The sequence below is a fragment of the Notechis scutatus genome, chromosome 6 (assembly GCF_049901735.1).
Source record: "Notechis scutatus isolate UNSWTSFEM ecotype Mainland chromosome 6, rNotScu1.2, whole genome shotgun sequence".
Lineage (NCBI taxonomy): Eukaryota > Metazoa > Chordata > Lepidosauria > Squamata > Elapidae > Notechis > Notechis scutatus.
The window spans coordinates 32,757,684-32,781,649 of NC_142014.1; the positions used below are offsets into that span (position 1 = coordinate 32,757,684).

Sequence of the window (23,966 nt, forward strand, 5' to 3'; positions counted from 1 at the left end):
CAGCAAGACTTTGTAATCTTTGTTTAATAATGAAATTGGTCTCATTCTTTCTAACATCTTGATCCTCCTTTGGGAGCAACATAATATTGGCTTTTTTCCACATCTGTAGTATATCATTTATTATGTCCTTTACTGGTTGAAGAAGTTCATCCTCGAAGTACTTATATTGGCTTGTGAGACTATCTGGACCTGGAGCTTTGCCTGGCCTCATTTTTTTTAATGGCTTCTGATATCTCAAAGGCAGTTATTGGATCATTCATAAGTTGTGTCTGGGTTTGTGATAGATAACTGCTGTCTTAAAAGATATTCATCTTTTTTGACATATCTATCTCCTGTCTTTTATACAAATTTGAGTAGAAATTATGAAAGGACTTTTTAATAAGTTCATTGCCTGTTATTACATTATTAACTTCAATTTTTTTTTTCCAATCGTCTTTTCGCTTTCTTTTCTTAATTGATAAGCCAACCATCTGCCTGGTTTATTTAAAAATTCAAAATGTTTTGTTTTGCATAGTTCAATTTTGTTTCCATTTCCTGTATAGTTAACATAGATCATTATTGCTATAACAATTTAACGTAGTGTAAAATTTTAGGATCCATAAGTGTCTTTTGCAGTTGAATTTCTTTGTCTAATTTCATCCAATATCCTTTGCATCTTTTCCTGGGATTTTTTTATTCTCTAAGTGATTTTACTGCATAAAGTAGCCCCTCATAACTGCTTTACTAGCATCCAATACGTAATCACTGAACCGGTAGTAACACCGGTTTAATCTCACCCCTGCTCTTTCCAATTTTTGTACTTGTCCATTTTTTCTTGCAATTTGCCAGAGATCTTTGTGTAGCCATGCTGGTTTCTTCTTGGATTTCTTGTTTTTCCTTTTCAGTGCTATTGTGCTGGTCTGGGCTTCTATGATTGTACTTTTCAGAGTTCCCCAATATTCTTGAGTTGTTTTCCTCTTTAGGATTTTCATCCATGGAATCTTTCCCAAGTTCTCTCTGAGTTTATTAAAATCAGCTCTTTTAAAATCCAAGACTCTGGTGTCATTATGTTCTATTGCTTGTGTTTGTGTTATGTTAAATTCTAGTATGACATGGTCACTCTCACCCAAGGTTCCTACAGTTTCAACTCCCTCTATCACTTCTTCTGTTTATAAGAATTAAGTCCAGTATGGTTGCCCCTCTAGTTCCATCCTCTACCTTTTGGACAACAAAGTTGTCAGCTAGGTTGGTTAGGAACTTATTTGATTTCTCACTTGGTGCAGAATTAGTTTTCCAATTGATATCAGGATAATTGAAGTCCATCACTATTGTTGTGTGTTTCCTGCATGTGTTTATTAGTAGGTTGGCAAAAAGGTTTCTGCTTCTTTGGGTGGCCTATAATATACACCTATGGCCATATCATTCTTTTTTTTTCTTTTATATTGACCCATATGCATTCTAGGTGGTTTTCATCTTTGGTTTCATGCATTTCTGTAGCAAGTGGTCCTTTACATACAGTGCAACTCCACCTCCTCTTTTATGGGATCTGATTTTTTTGAACAGTTTGTATCCTTTTACCAGAATGTTCCAATCATGGGTTTCATCCCACCAAGTTTCTGTTATTTCAACTATATCATACCTACCTTTATATATTTGTAGTTCGAGTTCACCCAGTTCCCCAGACTTCATGCATTTGTATATAGGCACTTGAGATCTTTATGTCTGATGCTGTGTTTACTGTCTACATAACCTCTGTTGTACCTGACTGCCCCTACTTTCTTGCCACCTGTTTGATTAATGCACATGGTATGGCCCTCACTATTAAATGCTTGGTTTTGCTTGACAGCAAGATTGATAATCTTACCTGCACAAACATCTATGTTACATGCACTAGCATCCTTATTAATTTTAGATTGCTGGGGACAGAAATGTTCTGTATCCATTAATTCTCTGTCCCTGCTGTTCAGTTTAAATGTTTATCCAGAAAATCTGTGAATTTAATGCCAAGTAACTCAGTCCCTTTATTTGATGGATGCAAACCATCTCTTTTGTAGTTTTCATTGGACCAGCTGCAGACATCATGACTATTAAAACCAAAGCCTTCCCTTTTACACCACTCCTTTAGCCACACATTAAACTCCGCTACACGCTGGCCTTTCCCTTTTTCTTCCTTGTATTCTGGTAGATCCTCTGAAAAGATAAGCCTTCATCCCATACTACTAAGTTCATACCCCAAGCTCTGGAAGTCTTTCTGCACAGAAAGTACATCCTTCTGGGACAGATCATTTGTACCAAGATGTATAATAGCATCAATATCACAGTTCTTATTGGCATTCTTGACTATCTTAAGACTACGCTTCTTGTCTCTGCTGGCAGTAGCACCTGGCAGACACCTGACCTCTCAAAACCTCAGTATCTTTTCCTAAATTTACATCACTTACAATTGAGTCCCCAACCAGAAGGTGGCTTCTCTTTTTGGATACCTTGCTCTTCTTGCGTAACTGATGCGTAATACCTGATTCACACTTTCCCCTTTCAAGAGTAAGTTCTTCTTCTCGGACCATGATCCCCGGCTTGAGTTATCATTATCACAACTACCTTGACCTGTCACTTTAGTGTCCCTAGACAGTGCAAGAGCACTGTATCTGTTATGCTGGGACACAGCAAAAGCTTTGTGTTTATGGTCCACAGCTCTCACCCTGCCAGATCTTATGGTTGTCCATACTGCTCTTTTCCTTTAGGGTCTTTGTGGTAGTTGGGGCTGGCAGCTCAATAGACTGGTATGGCTGGATTAGGGCTCTAATTTCTGCTTGGAGAGCACAGATTAGAGATTCTAGATAGGTAATCTGTCCATGTAATTTGTTTACAAAGAGGACAGCATCCAAATTTGAAAAGAGTGCTGCGAAAGACAGTGCGAAACAAGTATTACACTGAACTACGCTGGTCATTTTGAAATAAAATGAAATCACATTCTCAAGTGCACCAACACTGAATTGTCATTGCTATTTTTGGTTTATAGTTATATGATTCGCGCGCTGTTAGACGCGCAGGCCACTACCTTTCTCCTTTGTACTCACTCTCTGCCTCTCTCACAAACAGCCAGCAGTCCTCCCACCAAACTCTGGGAAGTTGAAATGCAACGGAGGCAATTCAAACCACCTTCCTCCTTTGTACTCACTCTCTGCCTCCCTCACAAACTACTAGAGCACATAACTCCAGGCATGTCACTAGAACGAAAAGTCACAAAATTACTTCTCAGTTACTTTGGCCATGTGTTGTGGGGGAATTCACTGAAGATTATGTTGTCAAAGCTGACATCAGCTAGAGCATGGAAAAACTCAAAGTAGTAGTACAAGATTGGAAGATGTGGAGAGACCTGGTTCATAAAATCACCAAGAGTCAGGCACAACTGAATCATCATAATCATATAATAAGAAATTTTTAATATTTCAATACTTTTAAGCTTTTTAAATATGTTAATAATTTTAATTATATAAACTTTACTGCATTGAATCTCCATTGCATTGAAACAATACAATATAATATGATTTACATTATAATAAAAGAAAAAATAATTAATATACAGTAATGCTACTGGTGCACAGAATGACAATACAGCCCTAACAGCAATTTTTAGTAAGTTCTCTTTCTAGTTATCTCGCATATGCAAGCTAGAAATGATTTTTCCCATTGTTTTGCTCCATGCCTTTGATTATGTCCATGAAATTGGTGGTCTCTGCAATAGAAGAAGAGAAGATAGATTTATACAGTCAGGCAACATATATGGCCAGTATAGTCAAAATACAGTTTTATCAATCATTTCTTTCATCGACTACTGCTCATTTAATGTTTAATCTAGCCAGTGGGTGGTCTGCATGACAGCTTATTTATCTTCTAATCCTTTATCCCTGTTAATTGTTTCAAGTTTCTACATTCTCATTCTTTGGAAAGAGAAGTCTGACATGCAGGACTTCCAGTAATTTAACAATTGCTTTAGCTTCACATCAAATGAACAGGTTACTTTTTAGGTGTGGCAAATGTTGTGAGGAGGAACTTGCTATGGAGCCATGAAAAAGGTGATTGCAAATCTTAATATGGAATTTTACAGTATACATTTTGTAGGCTTTAGCTTGTAGCCAGTTTTTTCACCCTGATCATGGAACTACTGAAATCTGTAAAATAGGGAATCAGTTAAGACTTCAAGAATATATTTCAAACGTGATATATTTCTGCTCATGAGGAAAGTATAGTTTTACATGCAATTTTTTTACTATATACTTTTTTACTTTATATATGGATTATGTAAATTTTTAGAGGGTAAGATCATAAACAGCTGTTTTATACACTATTCATAATGTGACTGTACCAAGCAATCATTGTTTTTCTCATGTCATGTAGCATCATAAAATACTGTACTTATACACAGATGCACTTACTCTATCTTGCTTTTTCTAGCTATTTAGAAGCATTTTGCAGTTATTTTACAAGCTTTGCATTCCATCTCAGAAATGAAACACATATGTACCTTACACATATGCAAAACATACCTGAGATTGAATTTGGTATTATCTCTAATGAAGAATCAAATGCAGAAGAGGAATTAAAGCTACTCACTTGAGTTTTTACATTTGCATTACAGAATAAGTAAGTCTGACATACAAGTGCACTGTTACAGTAAAACAAAGTTAAAACTGGAAGACAAAGATAGGTGGGCAGGAGAAGGAATTTCATACTTGAAAAGCCAGCAAAATACACACAGTTGGGAAGAAGCCAGGAAACCAGATAAGCCTCGACGATACCAGATAATTCACGATTTACTCCCAACAACTTTGCTGTGCGCAGCTTCCCTTTTTAAACACTGTGTTCCCAGCTGCAGCTAATGGAGGGAATCAGGGCCCTTTCCTCCCCCGTAAGCCAGACAACTCATGTTGCTCCCTTCTCCATTCCTCCCTGCATGCCCTAGGATAAACAGGGGGTGTGCCTGGGTCTTCCTCCGAATCACCTCTGCCTTGCTCTACCTCTCCCCTGCTCTGTCGAGCCAGCCTTTGCCCTTCACCAGTTTCTTCCACAGCAGAGCCACACTCCCACTCCCCATCAGCTGCTTGGCCTCCCCCTCCGAATCAGATTCTGACAGGGGCATGACACCTCCACCCCCTGGCAACAACATACAATCAAATGAGCCACTTGATGGGCTCCAACCCAGCCTGGGTTCCCCAGGTATTCAGGACCTTGCAAAAGTGTCAAAGTGGGAGCATTTGGTTATTGCATTTCTAAACTGCCCATTTCCCTCAAAGGCCTGAGTTATATCATTGCTTCTTAAGCTGCACTAGCTTCCAATTTCTGAGTTCAATTTCAAGGTCACCTTTAAAACTCTAGACACAGAGAATCAGGTTATTTGTGGAATTGTCTCTCCCTGAGGCTAATTGTCCATCCCACTAGGTCAGTTAGGACACCCCAGGTCCCCTCTTAAATGCTGAAATCTGATGGGATCCTATAGGTGCATCTTCTCTATAGACACTCCGGTTCTTTGGAAAACTCTTCCAGTTGAAGAGGCTCCCTATCCTTCTAACCTTCCAGAAGAACATGAAGACCTGTTTTTTCCTATAAGCATTGGTCTAGGGTGGAGGCTAAATCAGGAGGCTGAATGGTCTGGCATCTGATGGGAAAGAGTTTTGGTTTGTTTTCAATGGTTGTGGGCTGCCTAAGATTATATGAGATAGGCAGTCATATAAGTTACATCAATAAACCAATAGTGTATTTCAAATATTTTTACCACCGGTTTGGTGGGCATGGCTTGGTGGGCGTGCACACACTGTGCATGTGTGCGCCAAACACACACTTTGCACAGGTGCAGAGATGTTTTCAATCCTCCTGCAATCTTGCACTCTCCCTGATGCTTCAGCAGCTGCCACACAGCAATTGCTGTGTTGCACAAAGCAGCTGCGCTTTAAAAGCAGGACATAAAGATTAGCATGGGAGCCCAGGTGGGCGAGCGGGCCCAACACAGAGTGCCAGAGGGAACCGGTTCAGTATCCGCTACTCATTGCCGCTACTGGCTCGGCAGAACCAGGCTGAACTGGTAGAATATCACCATTGAAATAAACATCTCTATTAGAGTAATTTCTTGTCTCCAAGAGTTTGCAAGGAAATGAAACTAAGATATTCCATTAAATGCATTTAATTTGCTAGATAAAATTCAGTTCAACTGTAAATGTATGCTTTATTGTCTCTTTTTTTTGGTCAGGCACAATAAATTAGGAAGCAAGGCAGTTCAAATGATTACTGGTTTATTGCATGCTAAAGCTCTCTACAAGAATCTGAATTACTAATGGTAAAGCAAACTGGCAGGAGATAAGAATCCATGGGTGGGCTGGATCACTTGTGAGCATGAAGTGATTCAAGAATGATGATGCACCTGACTCTTCCCTTTGGCTTAGCTTGGTCATTTTGTACAATTTCTCTACATGTTAGAGAGCTGGTTTAGTTGAGGGACTCTGCCTCCTATAGTATCTGCCTATTTCATTCTGACAAGATTTTCACACTCCATCTTGTTTTGAATAAACAATGCAATCTATTAGGATCCCTAGAAAGCATCTGGTCTGTTACTATTCCTCTCTATGAACAAGAGTCCCATGAGATCGAGATATCCCCCACCCTGGTAATGTTTTGAAGGGCCTTGGCACCCAGGCCTTTGGCTAGAGTGACTCAAGCTCCCCCCTCCTCCTTTGGACATGTAGGTTCATTTCTTTTGTTTCAATCTGTTTATGTCACTTTTCCCATATTTACTCTTCATGTTTGTTATTTTTTTCCTTGTTAACCTTTATTATCTGTTAATCATTCAAAACTGTTGAGTCAGGTGGCATATACATTTAAGTAACCATTACAATAATGGTAATCATCTTCAGTAAAAGTACAGAAAGTTGCTTTTGCATTGAACACATCTCCTTTCTCACACAATTATTCCAACATCTACTAAAAATGTAATACAGTGACATACACTTAATACAGCATAGAATTATACATTCAGTTAAGGCAGAAATGTTTTTTCACCCTCAAAAGGGTTACCTTTGAATGCAGTTTCACAGAATGAAAATTTGCAACACTGATAAACCGTCCAGGACTTTTAATTCATTTGTTTCACACTAAATCACCCCAAACCCTTGCCCATTCTCATGACATTAGAGCCACTGTCCTGACATTAGAGCCACTGTATTTTTTCTACTTCTATCCCTTTTTCTTAAGGAAACACTGCACTGCTAAGCAATTGATCTACATGCAGAATATTTCACCCTTTTTATAGGATGGTGAATACCAAACATAATTTTAAAATGTTAGTGCTGGTGTTTAATGTAGCAATCTCTCATTTTCTTTTAAAATGAGAGATTGCTACATTAAACATCAGCACTAACGTGACAAAGAATGTGAAGGAGAGACTACTGGAGGAGCAAGAGAGGACAACTTTCCAAATAACAACTCTCCTCTCCAAAACAAGTTATCACTTAAAAGAAATGTACTATATATTAAATATGTTGTGAATATTTAATAAGTATAAATCATTAGTAAAAACAGTAAATCACTATTAAATATAACTCTAATACTATAATTATTAGATGTAGCTCACTCTAAAAAAATGGATAGGTTTAATCTTACCAAAATCCAACTACGTCATGTTTATCGGGCGTATAACACGCACTTTTTCCCCCTGAAAATAGGGGCAAATGATGTATGCGTGTTATACGCCGATATAATGTTAAGAAGCCGGTGAATGCTGCTGGGATCGGGGATCAAGGACACAAATGAAAGAAGGGAGGGAGGAAGCAACCGAAGCCTGTCCTTCTCTCTGGGTCAGCTCTCTCAGTTGCTCTCTCGCTCCTCCACCAGCACAGGAAGAAACTGCTTCAAAGAAGCGGGGGCTTTTCCTGTCGCCTCTCCCCCCACCCCCACCCCGTCCGCCCGCCCGCCCGCCCGCAGTGCTCCGTTCTGCCTGCCTGCCTGCCTTCGTTAATGGTTGAATCGGAACAGCTTCGGCTGAGTAAAAGAGGCGAATAGTTATTATTCTCAGCCGAAGCTGCTCCCAAACAACCAGAAACTAAGGCAGGCAGGCAGAATTTTTAAATTTTTTTTCCTGAAATTTCCCCCTTAAAATGAAGATGCGTGTTATACGCCTGTGCGTGTTATACGCCGATAAATACGGTAATTTTGTAATTCAATTATGTCATGCATTGAAAGCATATATTTTAATACTTCAAAATTAATTTGGTTTCAAAATATAAATACTGTGTACATTCATATTTTACTTCAATTGTATAATTTTCATGTGAACTTTAGGTTTGTTTCACCTGAAATACTGTGCTGAAATATACAAAATAGAAAAAGTATTGCTAACAGTAAGAGGCTATGAATAATTTGCTGACTAATTGCTAATCCTCATTAGGGCTATGAAGATTCTGATCTTTATTAGAAATATTTTAAGTAAAAGTATATCATAAAGCCACATAATTTGAAGCTTGATGGCTAACACTGCAGAGAGGCTATATTCTTCTCTCAGGTCTTACTATTTAGAACTGCTTTTGATCTCAATACTAAAAAACATAATTTCTCCTGGTATTTAGTCTGTTTAAATTTCTTTCAAAGTAACCAGCTGGAAAGAAGCAAGAATGTTATTTCTGTGTTTCTTATAAAACTTAGCTATGGCAGATATCATTTACTACAGTATCATTTAGTATCATTTACTACAGTTTAATAATGTCTGTTTCTTTAAGAGTATAAAACAATAAGTTAAATATATATATTTTTGCTTCACATTATTACATAATGCTCATTTCTATTATACAACATAACTATCAATGTATGTAAACTAAATATATGTGTTTCACACACATCTGTGTGTGTAAACTAAAAATATGCCAACCCACAACTGCCTTTAAACTATGTATTCAGCATTTATTTTTATAAATAGCAATTATAAAGACATTAGAATCCATTGAACATTTATAGTGTTAGAAGACACAAATCTGTTTGGCACTCTTCAATCAAATATCCCATAAATAGCAGCCAAATATCTACATTTTTCATAGGCCTTTATGACAAAACTGAAAAATTTCTGACAGGTAAAAAAGAAATTTCAGCTTCTGGAAAAACAACTGATATTACAGTAACACTGCAACATGTCATAGAAAACAGGCACATAATCTGAATTTTCCATTAAATGAAATTTGGTCAACAGATTTTTAGGGCCAGCTATTTCAAACCAAAAAGTTGTCTCTTTACATTTAAAGAGATAATCTTTCAAGTAATATTAGCTCCAGAAAGACAAGGTACATCAATTCATTTTGTATGTAGCCCAATTCATATTTGAAAACAAAGCAGAGTAGTTACACACTTAGATCAGTACATTACTTTCTCAAGCATGGTATACTGCCCTGTTTTGTTGGAATTAAAATAAAATATCTCTACTGTAGTAATAAATCTATCATGTTTTACCAGCTTACAGCTACAAGGCAGCAGTTGTTGGTACAATTTTTACAAAACAGTGTATGCAAAGGACTTAAGCTTAATTACTGTTAAAACAGGAAGAAGCTTGTTTGAAAATGCCATTTTGGAAGGAAAATAGAATGGTGGACTAAAACTGTTCCATGGCAGTTAGGACTGTTAAGAAGGGAAGGCAGTGTGCCAGCCAGCAGTAGCATAAAATGAATGGGTTTCTACCCAGGATAAGGAATAAACTCTTCAGTGCGAAAATAAATAAAAAGCCAGACTTGATGAACAACTGAAGGGGAAGTTAACTACTAAACCTAGAACAGCGTGAGTATTGCCTTTTTCACAGTATCAAAAACAAACATTTAATTACCTTTTTTAACAAAAGCTGTAGACTGCTTTGTTATTCATTTATTTTTGTAAGGCTTTCCTTCTCTACTATTATTACTAGTACAGGTCTCACAAAAATTTGAATTTGGCAAGTTTTAATCTATTAGCATTCAAAAATACTGAGATTTCACAAATATAAAAAATAGTTTTAGCTGTTTTAAAATAAATAATCATGTTGATTGAACTAGCTCTCTTACTGTAATCACAGCAATTGAATTGCTGCCTTATAACTTTTTATGATCAAGAAAATTCAGGATGACTGTTCCCATTGTATATGCCACAGCACACTTTAAAGTTCTGCTGTTTCTTTCCTTCAATCAGAAACTTAAAAGAAGACTGACAGACCATAGCAAGACTGGGGGTACAGTTTACCTTTAGTATTTACTGAATAATTTCACAATATCAAAGAGTAGATTTTACTATTCCAAATACACTGCCAGGACCCATAACAAACAACCAGATCATTGGATAAGCGGAAACTGTTAGCATTTTTGTATCATGTCACTTCTGAAGCAGTTGTTAGTATAGTACATTGCTTCAGCATCTTACCAGTTATTGAAAATATAGAAAGTGTCCTGCTTTTTTGCTGAGAACCAAGTGTAATAGCTAGAAGTAACAAAAGCCAACTTCTTCAGGGCAGGATAAAATATCTATTAGCTTATATGTCTATTCAAATCCAAGTCTCATTGCTCCAAGGGAGTTATGCTCAAGTGATTGATATGCACAACAAAATTAGCCTTGAACTGTCTTTTTGAGTTTCATAGCAGTAGACTTTCTTACTGATATCCAAAACTAAAAGGTTTCCAACTAGATTTCCATGCAGTAAAACTGCAATATACAGGTGAAACTCGAAAAATTAGAATATTGTGCAAAAGTTCATTTATTTCAGTAATGCAACTTAAAAGGTAAACCTAATATATGAAATAGACTCATTACATGCAAAGCAAGATAGTTCAAGCCGTGATGTGTCATTATTGCGATGATTATGGCTTACAGCTCATGAAAACCCCAAATCCACAATCTCAGAAAATTAGAACATTGTGAACAGGTTCAATATTCTAGGCTCAGTGTCCCACTCTAATCAGCTAATTAAGCCATAACACCTAAAAATGGTTCCTGAGCCTTTAAATGGTCTCTCAGTCTGGTTCAGTAGGAATCACAATCGGACTTCCGGTGGTGAGGCCACAGTGGAGGGGACGAGGAGAGCGATCTCTGCAATCCTGTATCCGAATTTTCGTGCTTGGAAGCTCTCAGAGGCATCGTGAAGCTTGGAGAGACACACGAGTTAGAAAGGGAAGCCTAGAGCAGAGTGGAGGAAAGCAACCTCTCACTGCAACAAGGGGAAGCCCTTTGAATCCGGCGCGAAAGAAACCCGGCATCTACGGTGGGTCCGAAGCTATGACAGCCAGCTGCGATCGGGAAGCAGGAAAGTGGATCAACGCAAGACATCAGAAGGAGAACGGCAGACTGGGGCAGTTTTTGAGAGGTGAGAGAGCCCTGTGAAAGACTTTGACAGAGGGAGCCTCTGGAGAGAGTTAATACAGCAGCTAATTGGTGGGGGGTAGTGGGGCGAAAGGGAGAGGAGGAAACAACAGTTTAACAGCTGAGAGAGAGTACCGCAAAAGAAAGGATCGAGACTGTGAATAAAAACTCAAAATTTCTACGATTTGGATTGATTACTAGTAGAGCAGAAAAGAGACATTAGAGAGAACAATTAGAACTTTAATGGAGAACTATAGTTGAACGGAGAGTGGAACCATTTTGATAGAAAGCTGTGACTGTGCAATTTGAGAGTGAAAGTGACTAAGTAGTTAAAGAGGACTGAGGAAACAGGAAATGAGGAAAGTAATGTGACGGTGTGCAGAAGAAAGGGAAAAGAAGAAGGAAGAAAGAAGAAGAAAGCTGAATAATTTCTAAGTATTAAATTCAAAAGTGTATATTGAAAAAAATCTAAAGCAATATCTATATCTATATCTCTCTCTCTCTATATATATATAGCTGATTGCTTGCAAGAAGAATTAATTTATGTATCCTATTCCATAGATTGCTACATTCTTTATAACTGTTATACCCTATATATTCTTTATATCTTTCCACAATTTGATACCTGGATAACAACTAATAAATCAATTGATGTACAACCAATTAATGGCTATATATTGATTCATAGACTTAATTGAACTATAAGAAAGTTATAAGATTTAGTATATAAGAAAAGAAAACAATCAAACACATATTTATCTATATTTATTGAATTATATGTTTACTATATAAGCTATTATATTTAGAATTATACTTAATTAATGTATTAAAAGGATTAAATAAGATTAGAAAATTAAGAGGGTTATGGACTATCATAGATTATAAACAATAATGATATTTAATTTTACATTGTTGTATGAATACATATATATATATAAAGTGTGCATAAAATTAAGGAGAGACATTAAAAGGAAAAGGAAAATATTACCAAAAGTATTTTATCAAATGGCGGAAGAATTAGGATTAAAAGATATATGGAGAGAAAGAAATCCAGACAAAAAACAGTATACTTACTATTCAGCACCACACACATCATGGTCAAGATTGGATATGTTATGGACAAATGGGGAAATGGAACGTAATGTAAAAGAAATAAAAATTGAATCTAACACATGGGCAGACCATAATCCCATTAAAATAATTTGGAAAGGATTGAAAAAAAAAACAGAAGATGGATGCTAAACAAGAAGATCCTAAAAGAAAAGGAATGTGTTAAGATGATGGAAAAAGAATTGGAGTTATTTCTGAAGGAAAACAAAAAACAACAACCATCAATTCCAAACCTATGGGACACGACTAAAGCATATATCAGGGGCCTAGCAATTTCATATAATACAAGTAGATATAAGGAACAAAAAGAACAATCTAAACTACTAGATACTCTTAAGGAGTTAGAAAAAACACTAGAAAAAACACCACATAATAAGACAGCAAATACGGAGAGGATAATGATTAGACATAAATTGAACATGTTAACACAAGATGAATGGTTACAGGACATGAAAAAGATAAAGCAGAATTATTTTGAACACGTGAATAAGCCGGGAAGGTGGCTAGCCTATAGACTTAAGAAACAAAAAGAGAAAAGAACAATCCAACAATTGAAGGACGCTGATGGTACGCTACAACATCAAACTGAAAAGAAAAAACATATTGTTAAAAGATTTTGAGGAATTATATAGTACGGAAGACGTACCAGAGGGAAATATCCAACATTACTTAGAAGGAAAAGGGCTACCTCTGATCCCAGAAGAGGACAAAGAAGAGATAAACAGGGAAATAACATTGAGAGAACTGCAAGAGGCAACCCTGAAACAGAAAAACAATAAGATACCGGGACCGGATGGTCTCCCAGGGGAACTGTATAAAACGCTCCAAGAAAAATTAGAAATGCAATTATTAGAACTCTATAATGAGGTACTGACAACAGCAAAATTACCTAAGTCATGGGGGGAGACATATATAACATTGATCCCAAAAGAAGATTCGGACCATCAATTAATTCAAAATTACAGGCCCATATCCCCTTTAAACGCTGATTATAAAATATTTATGTCCATAATGGCAGAAAGATTGAAAAAAAACCTTAATCAGATCATTCATAGCAACCAAAACGGATTCTTACCAAATAGACAAATTAAAAATAATACTAGAATGGTATTGAATATAATAGAATATTATGAAGCAAACCCAGGAAAAAAAATGGCAATGGTCTTCCTCGATGCGCAAAAGGCATTTGACAATATTAATTGGCAGTTCATAATACAACAATTAAAAAGCATGCAATTTGGCAATAAATTTATTAAATTGATTTCGACAATTTATACGACACAGATGGCCAGCGTAATAATGAATGGTGACAGGACGGAAACATTTAAGATCAACAAGGGAGTAAGGCAGGGATGCCCACTGTCACCCCTTCTCTTTATTCTTACCTTAGAAAACTTATTGGAAAACGTTAGGAAAAATGTAGAAATCAAAGGGGCTTTAATTAAAAAGCATTATAAGGTACAGGCATTTGCCGATGATATAGTATTTTTTCTGGAACATCCAGAGGATACGGGAGTAAAATTAATAAAGGAAATAGAGGAATTTGGCAAGGTTGCAGGCCTTAAGATTAATAAAAACAAAATTATTGACTAAAAATTTAAAAGATAAGCAAAAAAAAAAAAGAATTGGAAGGAAAATTGGGAATGCAAAGTGTGAAAAAGGTAAAATATTCAGGCATTTAGTTAACAGCAAGATGCTTTTCAATCAAAAAAGATAACTATGACAAATTAATAATACAAATAAAAAAAAGAATTGGAAATATGGGGGAAATTACAGCTATCATTACTCGGGAAAATTGCGGCAATTAAAATGTCTACCCTACCAAAAATACTATATCTTTTTCAAACTGTACCAATAAGGTTGGATAAAACCTTTTTTAGAGAATTAGATCGAATAATAAGTAAAATTGCTTGGGATGGGAAAAAAGCTAGGATAAAAATGAAATTGTTACAGGACAAAAGAGAAAGGGGTGGCTTTGGACTCCTTGACTGGGAAATGTATTATCAGGCTGCAGCTATGGCATGGATTAAAGATTGGATCAACCTGGATAATAGCAGAGTATTGTCGATAGAGGGCCACAACTTGCAGAGAGGGTGGCATAGTTTCCTATGTGATGGGAAATGTAAACAGCATGCATATTTTCAGAGATTAGAGATTCATTAATTCGGACATGGAACAAGATTAAAAAGAACCATTATACTAAAATACCGAACTGGTTGTCAACTATGGAAGCACAAATCTACCCAAATGCAATGGATCTGGGAAAAAAGAGGAGTTACAAAGACCTATTAGACACACAAGGAAGATTAAAAATGAGACAAGAATTACAGCAACAAAATATAAAGATACATTGGTGGCCATACACGCAAATCCAGGCGAGATATCAGAAGGACAAAGAACAATTTGGTTTCTGCATGGAAAAGCATCAATTAGATAAAATTCTACAAGAAATGGAAAAGAAAATGATTTCAAGAATATATAACTTTTTACTAGATTTTAAAATGGAAGAGGAGGTGGTCAGAGAGACGATGGTATGGGCGAAAAATGTTGGCCATAATATAGACCTGGAAAATTGGGAGAGAATGTGGGGATCAAATTACAAACTAATTATATCCACAGCATACAAGGAAAATCAATACAAAATGCTCTTCAGATGGCACCTTCCTCCCGCTAGATTGGCAAAAATGTTTAACTCAGACCCAAATTGTTGGAAATGTGGAAAAGAAAAGGGCACTTATTTTCATACCTGGTGGACATGCCAGGAAGTGAAAAAACATTGGAATACAATTAGACAATGGATAGAAGAAATCACGAATCAGAAAACTGAATTTAATCCGGGAACTTTATTAGATATAACACAAAAATGCAATAAAACAGATAGATATATTATGTTACATATATTAACAGCTGCAAGGATTTCATATGCACAACTCTGGAAGGAAAAAAGGGTTCCACCAGAAGGCATGTTTATTAAAAAAAATAATAGATTGTATAGAGATGGACAGGCTAACGATGAAAATAAAAGAGCCTGGGATGCCTGGTATTATAGGGCCTGGGATGCCTGGTATGAGTGGTTTAGAAATAAAAAGAAAATAAAATGGCAATTAGGAAAAGAATGAGGGAATATGTAAATATACCATGGAGAAGATTGAGATGTAAGGATAAAAGATATTGATTTATAGTAAGAGTAAGATGCAATGGTAAAGAGGTAAGTAAATACATATACTGAAAAATGTGAGGAAATGCAAAAGATGTCTTGATGTTGATAACAATGTATAAAGTTTTGTTTTATGTTTTTAAAATTTGGAAACTTAATAAAATTTATTTTTTAAAAAAAGGAATCACAATCATGGGAAAGACTGCTGACCTGACAGTTGTGCAGAAAATCATCAATGACCCCCTCCATAAGGAGGGAAAGCCTCAAAAGGTAATTGCAAAAGAAATTGGATGTTCCCAAAGTGCTGTATCAAAGCACATTTATAGAAAGTTATGTGGAAGAGAAAAGTGTGGAAGAAAAAGGTGCACAAGCAGCGGGGATGACCGCAGCCTGGAGAGGATTGTCAGGAAAAGGCCATTCAAAAGTGTTGGGGACTTTCACAAGGAGTGGACTGAGGCTGGAGTCAGTGCATCAAGAGCCACCACACACAGATGGATCCTGGACATGGGCTTCAAATGTCGTATTCCTCTTGTCAAGATGCTCCTGAACAACAAATGTCAGAAGCGTCTTACCTGGGCTAAAGAAAAACAAAATTGGTCTGTTGCTCAGTGGTCCAAAGTCCTCTTTTCTGATGAGAGCAACTTTTGCATCACATTTGGAAACCAAGGACCCAGAGTCTGGAGGAACAATGGAGAGGCACACACTGCAAGATGCTTGAAGTCCAGTATGAAGTTTCCACAGTCTGTGTTGATTTGGGGAGCCATGTCATCTGCTGGTGTTGGTCCACTGTGCTTCATTAAGTCCAGGGTCAACACAGCCGTCTACCAGGAGATTTTGGAGCACTTCATGCTTCCTTCCGCAGATGAGCTTTATGGGGATGCTGACTTCATTTTCCAGCAGGACTTGGCACCTGCCCAAACTGCCAAAAGTACCAAACCTGATTCAATGACCGTGGGATTACTGTGCTTGATTGGCCAGCAAACTCGCCTGACCTGAACCCCATAGAAATCTATGGGGCATTGCCAAGAGAAAGATGAGAGACATGAGACCAAACAATGCAGAAGAGCTGAAGGCTGCTATTATTTTTTTTGAAACAAATTTTATTAATTTTTAAAGACAAACAAAACATCATTAAACCTCTTTCCATTATAAATTTTTACAAGGCAGATAAAACATTGTTTTATACAATACAATTCTAATATATCCCATTTCCACTTAAATATCTTTTAGCAAATTTCTCATTACTTCTCTTTGCACTTAGTCATCCTATTCATATTTCCCTCTGTCTTGTTTGCAATTATTCTCCTCTCTCTTTCCTCCAAGATTTTATTAAATCTCAAATAAACATACACACACAAAACACAAAAAATAAAACTTCTTTTTCAAAAAAGTAGCTTGGCCCCAGATTACCTCTCTTTGTATGGACTTCAATTATATTCATATTCATCTTATATGCCATTACCTATCTTGTTTACCATTCTATATCTTCATTATAACTTCTCCCCGCTTTCCACTCTTCTTAATTCTATTTTATTTATTACATCTTAGTTTGAATCATTATACTTGTATCTTTTCTCCATTCTTTTCCAATTATCTATTTATCTCATTCCCTAAAGAAAAGAAAAAAAAGATTTCTCCTGAAATCACTAATCGAAGTATGATGCCTTTCCATCGCACCCCTAAATTAACATTTAAGTTAACACCTAGTTCCCTATCTGATTCTGCTTATTACATACTACTTAGATAAAGAAAATAATAAATCCACAAAGTAATTAAATATATAATTAAAGATTAAATCTCATAACATTCCAATGATCTATCTCAAAAACAAAATACTACAATAATATATTCATACTAACATCCACACAATAGTCAATTAAACTCTATACTTAAACTAAACATTTTAAACATTCCTTTTAATATTTTATTAAATTATTAAACCTTTAATATTTTAATCTTTATTCAAGTCTTATAAGATTCTAATTTTCTATTTCTAATACAAATACTACAATACTATCTTATGTACCTTGCAGAATCCTAAAACAAAGTTATATTACCCTTTATCCCTAAAAAAAAATTTCTTTTGCACATCTTGTTTCATACCTTTATGGCTTTCCCCCCCTTCTTCCTCCCTATCTTGTCCCATCTGGTCTTTTTACCCCTCTTAACTTCCCCTCTCTGTTGTATTTCTCTTTTCTTTTGCTTTTTAACATTGTATTGATTTTGCATCTTATTTTTCACTTTCTTGGGTGTTTTTTTAAGTCTTGTGTCCTTTTTCCTTCCTCTCTTTCTCCTTCCTTTCTTAATCAACTTTGTAGATTCATTAAAGATGGCTTCTTCTTTCTTCTTCTTCTTCTTCTTCTTCTTCTTCTTCTTCTTCTTCTTCTTCTTCTTCTTCTTCTTCTTCTTCTCCTCCTCCTCCTCCTCCTCCTCCTCCTCCTCCTCCTCCTCCTCCTCCTCCTCCTCCTCCTCCATCAATTGTTGTGTTTTCTGATAAGTAACAAGCGCCATTTCTAAAAAGCGAAAAATTTCTTTCACAGTGTCTTTTCCTTCTTTTTTTATTTTGCCATATTCCTCTCTCAGTTCATCAACAGATAAAGTCATTATAAACCTTTTTTTCCCTTCTTTTTCTTCTTAAAACAACCAAGATAATTCAAGGCTTAAAACAATTCCCAAAGTCCCAAAGTCATCAAACAGTCCAAACAGAGCACAAAGTTCTTCCCTTCACACTTTTTCTTCCTGGGGTAATATCAATTGAAAAGGGAAAAAAAAAACCCAATCTTTATTTTAAAGTCTTTTTGCAAATAACTTCCAATCTCAAGATCTTCCAGGCATCTCCTCCAACAAAATCTTAATATAAATTTTCCTTTTGTCCTCTCCCTTCCCACTTATAACAGAAAACTTTAAATTTTTACCTTCTATAAAATAGCAGGATTTTCAATATCCATTTGTTAAATCCATGTGGAAGGAGAGTAAACTTTCTCTTTAAGCACTTTCACTCGCAGCTTGTAAATCTTTTCTGGAAACAAAAGTATTTTTCAAAAAATCAGGATTTTCAGGATATTAATTGTAGCTTATAGTCCAGTTCAGCCAAAAAACTTTCGCTTCAGAACTTTCTCCTTCTTCTTCCAGCACAATCTTATCCAGCTGTCAGCTTCTTTGTGGCGGCCATTGCTGACCGCCGCTCCACCGCCTTGAGAAAAGAGGGTTAAGATGGGTGGGGAAGGGGTCTGCGAAAACCCCAACCCCCTGTCCGGATCCCTCCTATCTTCGGCTGCCTCTACGGGGCAGCCTTAGCCTCCAGACCCGTCCGGATCGGAGGCACCAAGACGGCTAGCGCCGCAGGGATCGCACAGTATCACGAATCCCTGCCGTTCCCGAAGCTGACAAACCGGAAGTCCCCGAGCTAAAGGCTGCTATTGAAGTATCCTGGTCTTCCATAACACAGTGCCACAGGCTGATAGCTTCCATGCCATGCTGCATTGAGGCAGTAATTGCTGCAAAAGGGGCCCAAACCAAGTACTGAGTACATATGCATGCTTATACTTTTCAGAGGTCCAATATTGTTCTATGTACAATCCTTGTTTTATTGATTGCATGTAATATTCTAATTTTCTGAGATTGTGGATTTGGGGTTTTCATGAGCTATAAGCCATAATCATCTCAATTATGACAACTCACGGCTTGAACTATCTTGCTTTGCATGTAATGAATCTATCTCATGTATTAGTTTCTAACATTCTAATTTTTTGAGTTTCACCTGTAAAAGGGGATTATTCAAAACACTGTAATGTACACCTCATCAATTTACTGGTTTTCCTATCTATTTTACCAGAATGAGTCAGGAGGAGGATCATGATTTGAACCTCTTTCCCAGAAAAAGTGCCACTTTGCTCCTTTTAACTTGTAATAGTTAAAACTTTTTTCCACCTCTTCCTTCAACATCCTGATAGGGAAGTTGCATTTTCCATTTCCTGCACTTACTCAGGTGTACTGATTTAAATAAAGATGATTGTAATAAATGAATTAAAGAAATATGCTAAAATAACAAATTAGTACAAATTTTCCCACTTAAAAGTAGTAAGTCTAATAGGTAAATTATGTTAATTTAAATTAAGCATGATTTGTATCATCTGAAACATTTTAGAAGACTCTCTATTTACCCAGAGAACATTTTATGAGTATTTCCAACAATGTATAACAAAAATATAAAAATATACAAATCATTCTCCACTTATAATCACAGTGGAGCCTAGAATTTTAGTTATAAGTCATTGCAGTCACAAGTTGAGACACCATGTGTCCAGCTTGGTGGTTTTTACCATTTTCTGGCCACAGAATGCTGCAACCTGTCTTAATTGCAAACCAGCTGCCCAGCGCTCCAAATGTGATCATATGACTCACAATTTTGAGGATGAGTTGTAAGTAGCTTTTTTAAAGTCCCCCAAAATTTTGAATGGTTATTAAAGAATCAGTTGTAAGTCGAGGACTACCTGTAGGGATCCCTAAACTAGAGGCTTAACCATTTCTTTTAACTCAATGTGCATAATAATTAATTCAGACATTAATTTTTAGAACTATGATTACATCTCAATTTACTTAACAAAAACTTAGTATCTTCCATTTTTTATTAATCATAATTGATTTGCATTGTTTCAGTTTAAAGTATTTCAATACCTATTAATAGTAAAATTCAAAAGTTGCAAAAGTGCTACTTTGAACACCAGGCTAGAAACTAAGAGACTTTGTGAGTTTTAGTCTTAGGCACAAAGCCATCTTGGTGACCTTGGGCCGGTTACTCCCTCTCAGCCCTATGAAAGAGGCAATGGTAAACCACCTTCAAAATCTTGCAAAGAAAAATGTAGATTCAGGCAGTCATCAGACCTCAATACTAGCTCAAAGGCACATGTGTGCACACATGTGCACACATAGCTCTAAAATTGTTGTAAATGATATGTTATCTTGAAAGTTTTACCAAGTTCAATAAAACTTTTTTCTAAACATATTTAAGACCGAGTCTAGTAGATGCTTTATAGGTAATGGCATTAAGTAACTGAGGTAGAACACAGCTATGTACAGATTTCCACAAGGAAACTGATCTTAAATTAAATTAAATTGAATCTTAAACAGATTAAGAGCTTCACATTGATTTAACTGACACAGAACAAATCACTGATGTTCACATTAAACTCAACAATCACTATATTTATAGGCAGTGAACTTTAAGGGATAGGAAAATTAACGCAGACTATAGAGACAGATGTTCTTATCTACAATATGGATTTCTATGACATATTGATGAAAGCCAGTCTGTTTAAAATAGATGGTCAAAATATTTCCATCATGTTGCAGGATAAAATAAAACAAACAAAAAGTCATCTTTTCCTGCTGCCTTTTTCTTTAATAATTACACAATAAGGAAAAATTGAAAATCAGCTCTCAGTATTGAGCTGCAATGACTAGCTAGGCTTAGTATATAATTAGTGAAAGGCAACTGTACTGATAATTTTGCTACCCTGCCTATTTTTCCATGATTCTAAATAGGATATTTGGTCCAGAAAACATAGCAGTCATGTAAAGTGAAATTAATGTTTCATATATTTTCAAAGCCAATCTTATTTCCATTATACAGTCTCCTCTCGTTAACAAAAGTAATAGTCAACCTACTATTGCAATTGCCTCGCAAAAAAATAAGCCAATAGAATCTCTCATTAATGACCTTAATAAAACCAATGTTAAAGGTTGTTTCACAAAGAAAATTCATTCTTTTCTTAGACCTTTGATCCAAGAATTTAAAGCTACCTCATGTTTCAAGTCAAAAATATTTTTTAAAAAGTTTGAGACAAACTTAACTTTTATTGTAACCTAAGCTATACTATTAATGGAGAACAAATTTGATGTAGTTGTAGGGTATCAGGCTACAAACCAGGAGACAGTAAATTCTAATTGGGCCTTAGATACAAAGCCAGCTGGGTGACTTTGGGCCAGTCACTCTCTCTCAGCCCTAGGAAAGAGGCAATGACAAGCACTCCTGAAAAACTTTGCCAAGAAAACTGTAGGAAATTGTGCAGGCAGTCTCCAAGAATTGGACATAATTGAACAGAAGAAGAAAAAATCTCTTGTTAATGGTCAATAGTGCAAAGAGGCATGTACGATAAAATATAACAGCCCTTAACCTTTAGTGATTATCCCTTGTTTGTTGGGAGTAATTTAGCCAAATACAAGGTCTTGAAGAAACTATGATATACCTTAATTCTTTAAGAAAATATCTCCTCCTGATATCCCATGAACAAATTTCAGTTCCTACAGGTCCCCCAGTCAAAAGTAAGATTTCTTTATTTACTCTTATATCAACAATATTGTTCAAGTTTAATCAAGATAATAAGAGTATAAAAAGATCACATAAGAAATTTTGTAAACAAAAGCATTCTGGCAGTTCAGCAATCAAACTTACATAAATTAGCTATATTTATTGTCTAGATATCATAATCAAACAGTTATGTTTTTTAAACATAACTCAATTTATAGGTTTTATCTATTAGCCTAAAGGACCAGATGTTTTCACCATTTTTTAAAAAAATTATCAGATTCAGGAAGATTACTTCTAAACAGATCAATCCTATGCTTACCTTTCTAGTTCCACTTATTTAATTACTTACCTTTTATACACAGTACATTACAATTTATTAAGTATACAAAAAATGACTCACAACCAAGTTCTCCAAAAGAGCATTTTTAAGTTTTTAACAAGGTTACATAAGTAGGGAATGCTTTGCTAGTATAAAAAGATGCTTGATCAATAGCATTTTACCTAATTGAATAAAATACCTATAAAAACTAGATGTCCTTAAGATGCATGTAAAAACTCTAGGAAAAAGTGCATATTGTTAAAAGCAAATCTTTTGCATATTTCCCCTGGAGTAAACTGTATTGAAGCCAGCACAACATGATACATGATATGAGCCACATAGAAGCAAACTTCATAGGTTCATTATTAACAAAGCATATTTAAAAGCACTCACCAAACACAAGCTCTGAACAGTCCATATACTTCAGAATAAAACCAAGAGGCACTTAAAACGGCTAAATTGCAAGCAGAAAGTAGCAAATATTTTCATAAAACAATGAAAAGTAGATACTGTTTCTTACTAGGAAAGCAGCCTCAGTGGGTTTTTTCATATTATCCTTTATACAGTAATAAACATAAGACTGAGGCAAAGTATCTGTGATCTATATATTTCTGTAAATTATAACAAGGACAACACTGGTAAGAAATTAACAATATATCTCTTAGCCAATATTCCAAATTAGCTTTTATTTTCATACTAGCACCAAATCAAGTACAATTTATATCCTCATACAAACCAAGGCCCTTCATAACCTTTCATTTTAATATCCTTATGGGATAAAGATCTTTATAGGATAAAGATATTAGGTGGATTTCATACCATTTTGACAGCCTCTACTTCCCAACAATATAGCAGTTTCCAATTATTTTTTACCCTTTACTAATTATTTTACAGTGGAGAGATGATAAGTAAAGATCAAGGGTTTTATGTTTCTCTTTCTTTTTTCTTTTTTTAAAAAAACCAAACCTTTAAAAATGCAAACTGATAAAAAGAAATTAGATTCTCACACAGGCGCAATTACATTTTACAAGCTTGCCAATATTGCAACTTGGGGAGAATCGTTCTAAGAAAGCGATATATTCAGAAAGGAGCAGTAAATTCCAAAGAAACAGAGATTCGTTCCAAACGTGACATCATGATTAATGATACAATCTAAAACCACTCATTCATCCTTTTGAAAAGAAAGACGCTGCTTTGGAAAGGAAGAGAACTAGGAGGAAAAAGTTACACAGGCTAAGCTAGTTAAAAAGAAGCTGAAATAACCCGAGACATGAAAGAAAACAACCCAGAAAATAGCAAAAGACAATCGCTTATTTCATCCCATTGTTGTGACCGGCATCTAATTCCCCCATATAAAGACCTACGTCGCAGCGGAAGGGGAGGAAGTCACCGATCGCGAGGCTGACGAGTTTCTGCCGGATTAAGAAAAATCCACAAGGCACGCATCCAAAGAGAAAATAAAGCAGCCGCCAACCCAAACGACTCCCCAGCAAGAATAAGTCCTGTCTAAGACCAGCGGGAGCACAACTGATTGCTCGCAATCCTCCGGATGGCTCTCGCTTGCTAGCTCCGCCTGCCTCGGCTCTCGGGCTTTTACGTAAAGCCCCGTTGAAGGGCTGGGCGAGATCTCTTACAAAGCGCCTCTCATCCGTCGTTCACTTCGTGAACTGGCCACCGCCTTCTGCTCCCCTGCCCCCTTAAGTGGAGCCCGCCTCTGCTGACAGCTTTACGGGCACAAAATG

General features: G+C 36.1%; 1 long non-coding RNA gene across 1 annotated transcript; it reads right to left on the bottom strand.

Moving 5' to 3' along the window:
* Positions 1–3,387: 3,387 nt before the first annotated feature.
* On the bottom strand, positions 3,388–23,943 carry LOC148130161 (uncharacterized). The gene is made up of 2 exons (XR_015750045.1): positions 23,589–23,943; positions 3,388–3,715 (listed from the first exon to the last, which is right to left on the bottom strand). It is a non-coding gene; the product is annotated as an uncharacterized LOC148130161 (long non-coding RNA).
* Positions 23,944–23,966: the final 23 nt, after the last annotated feature.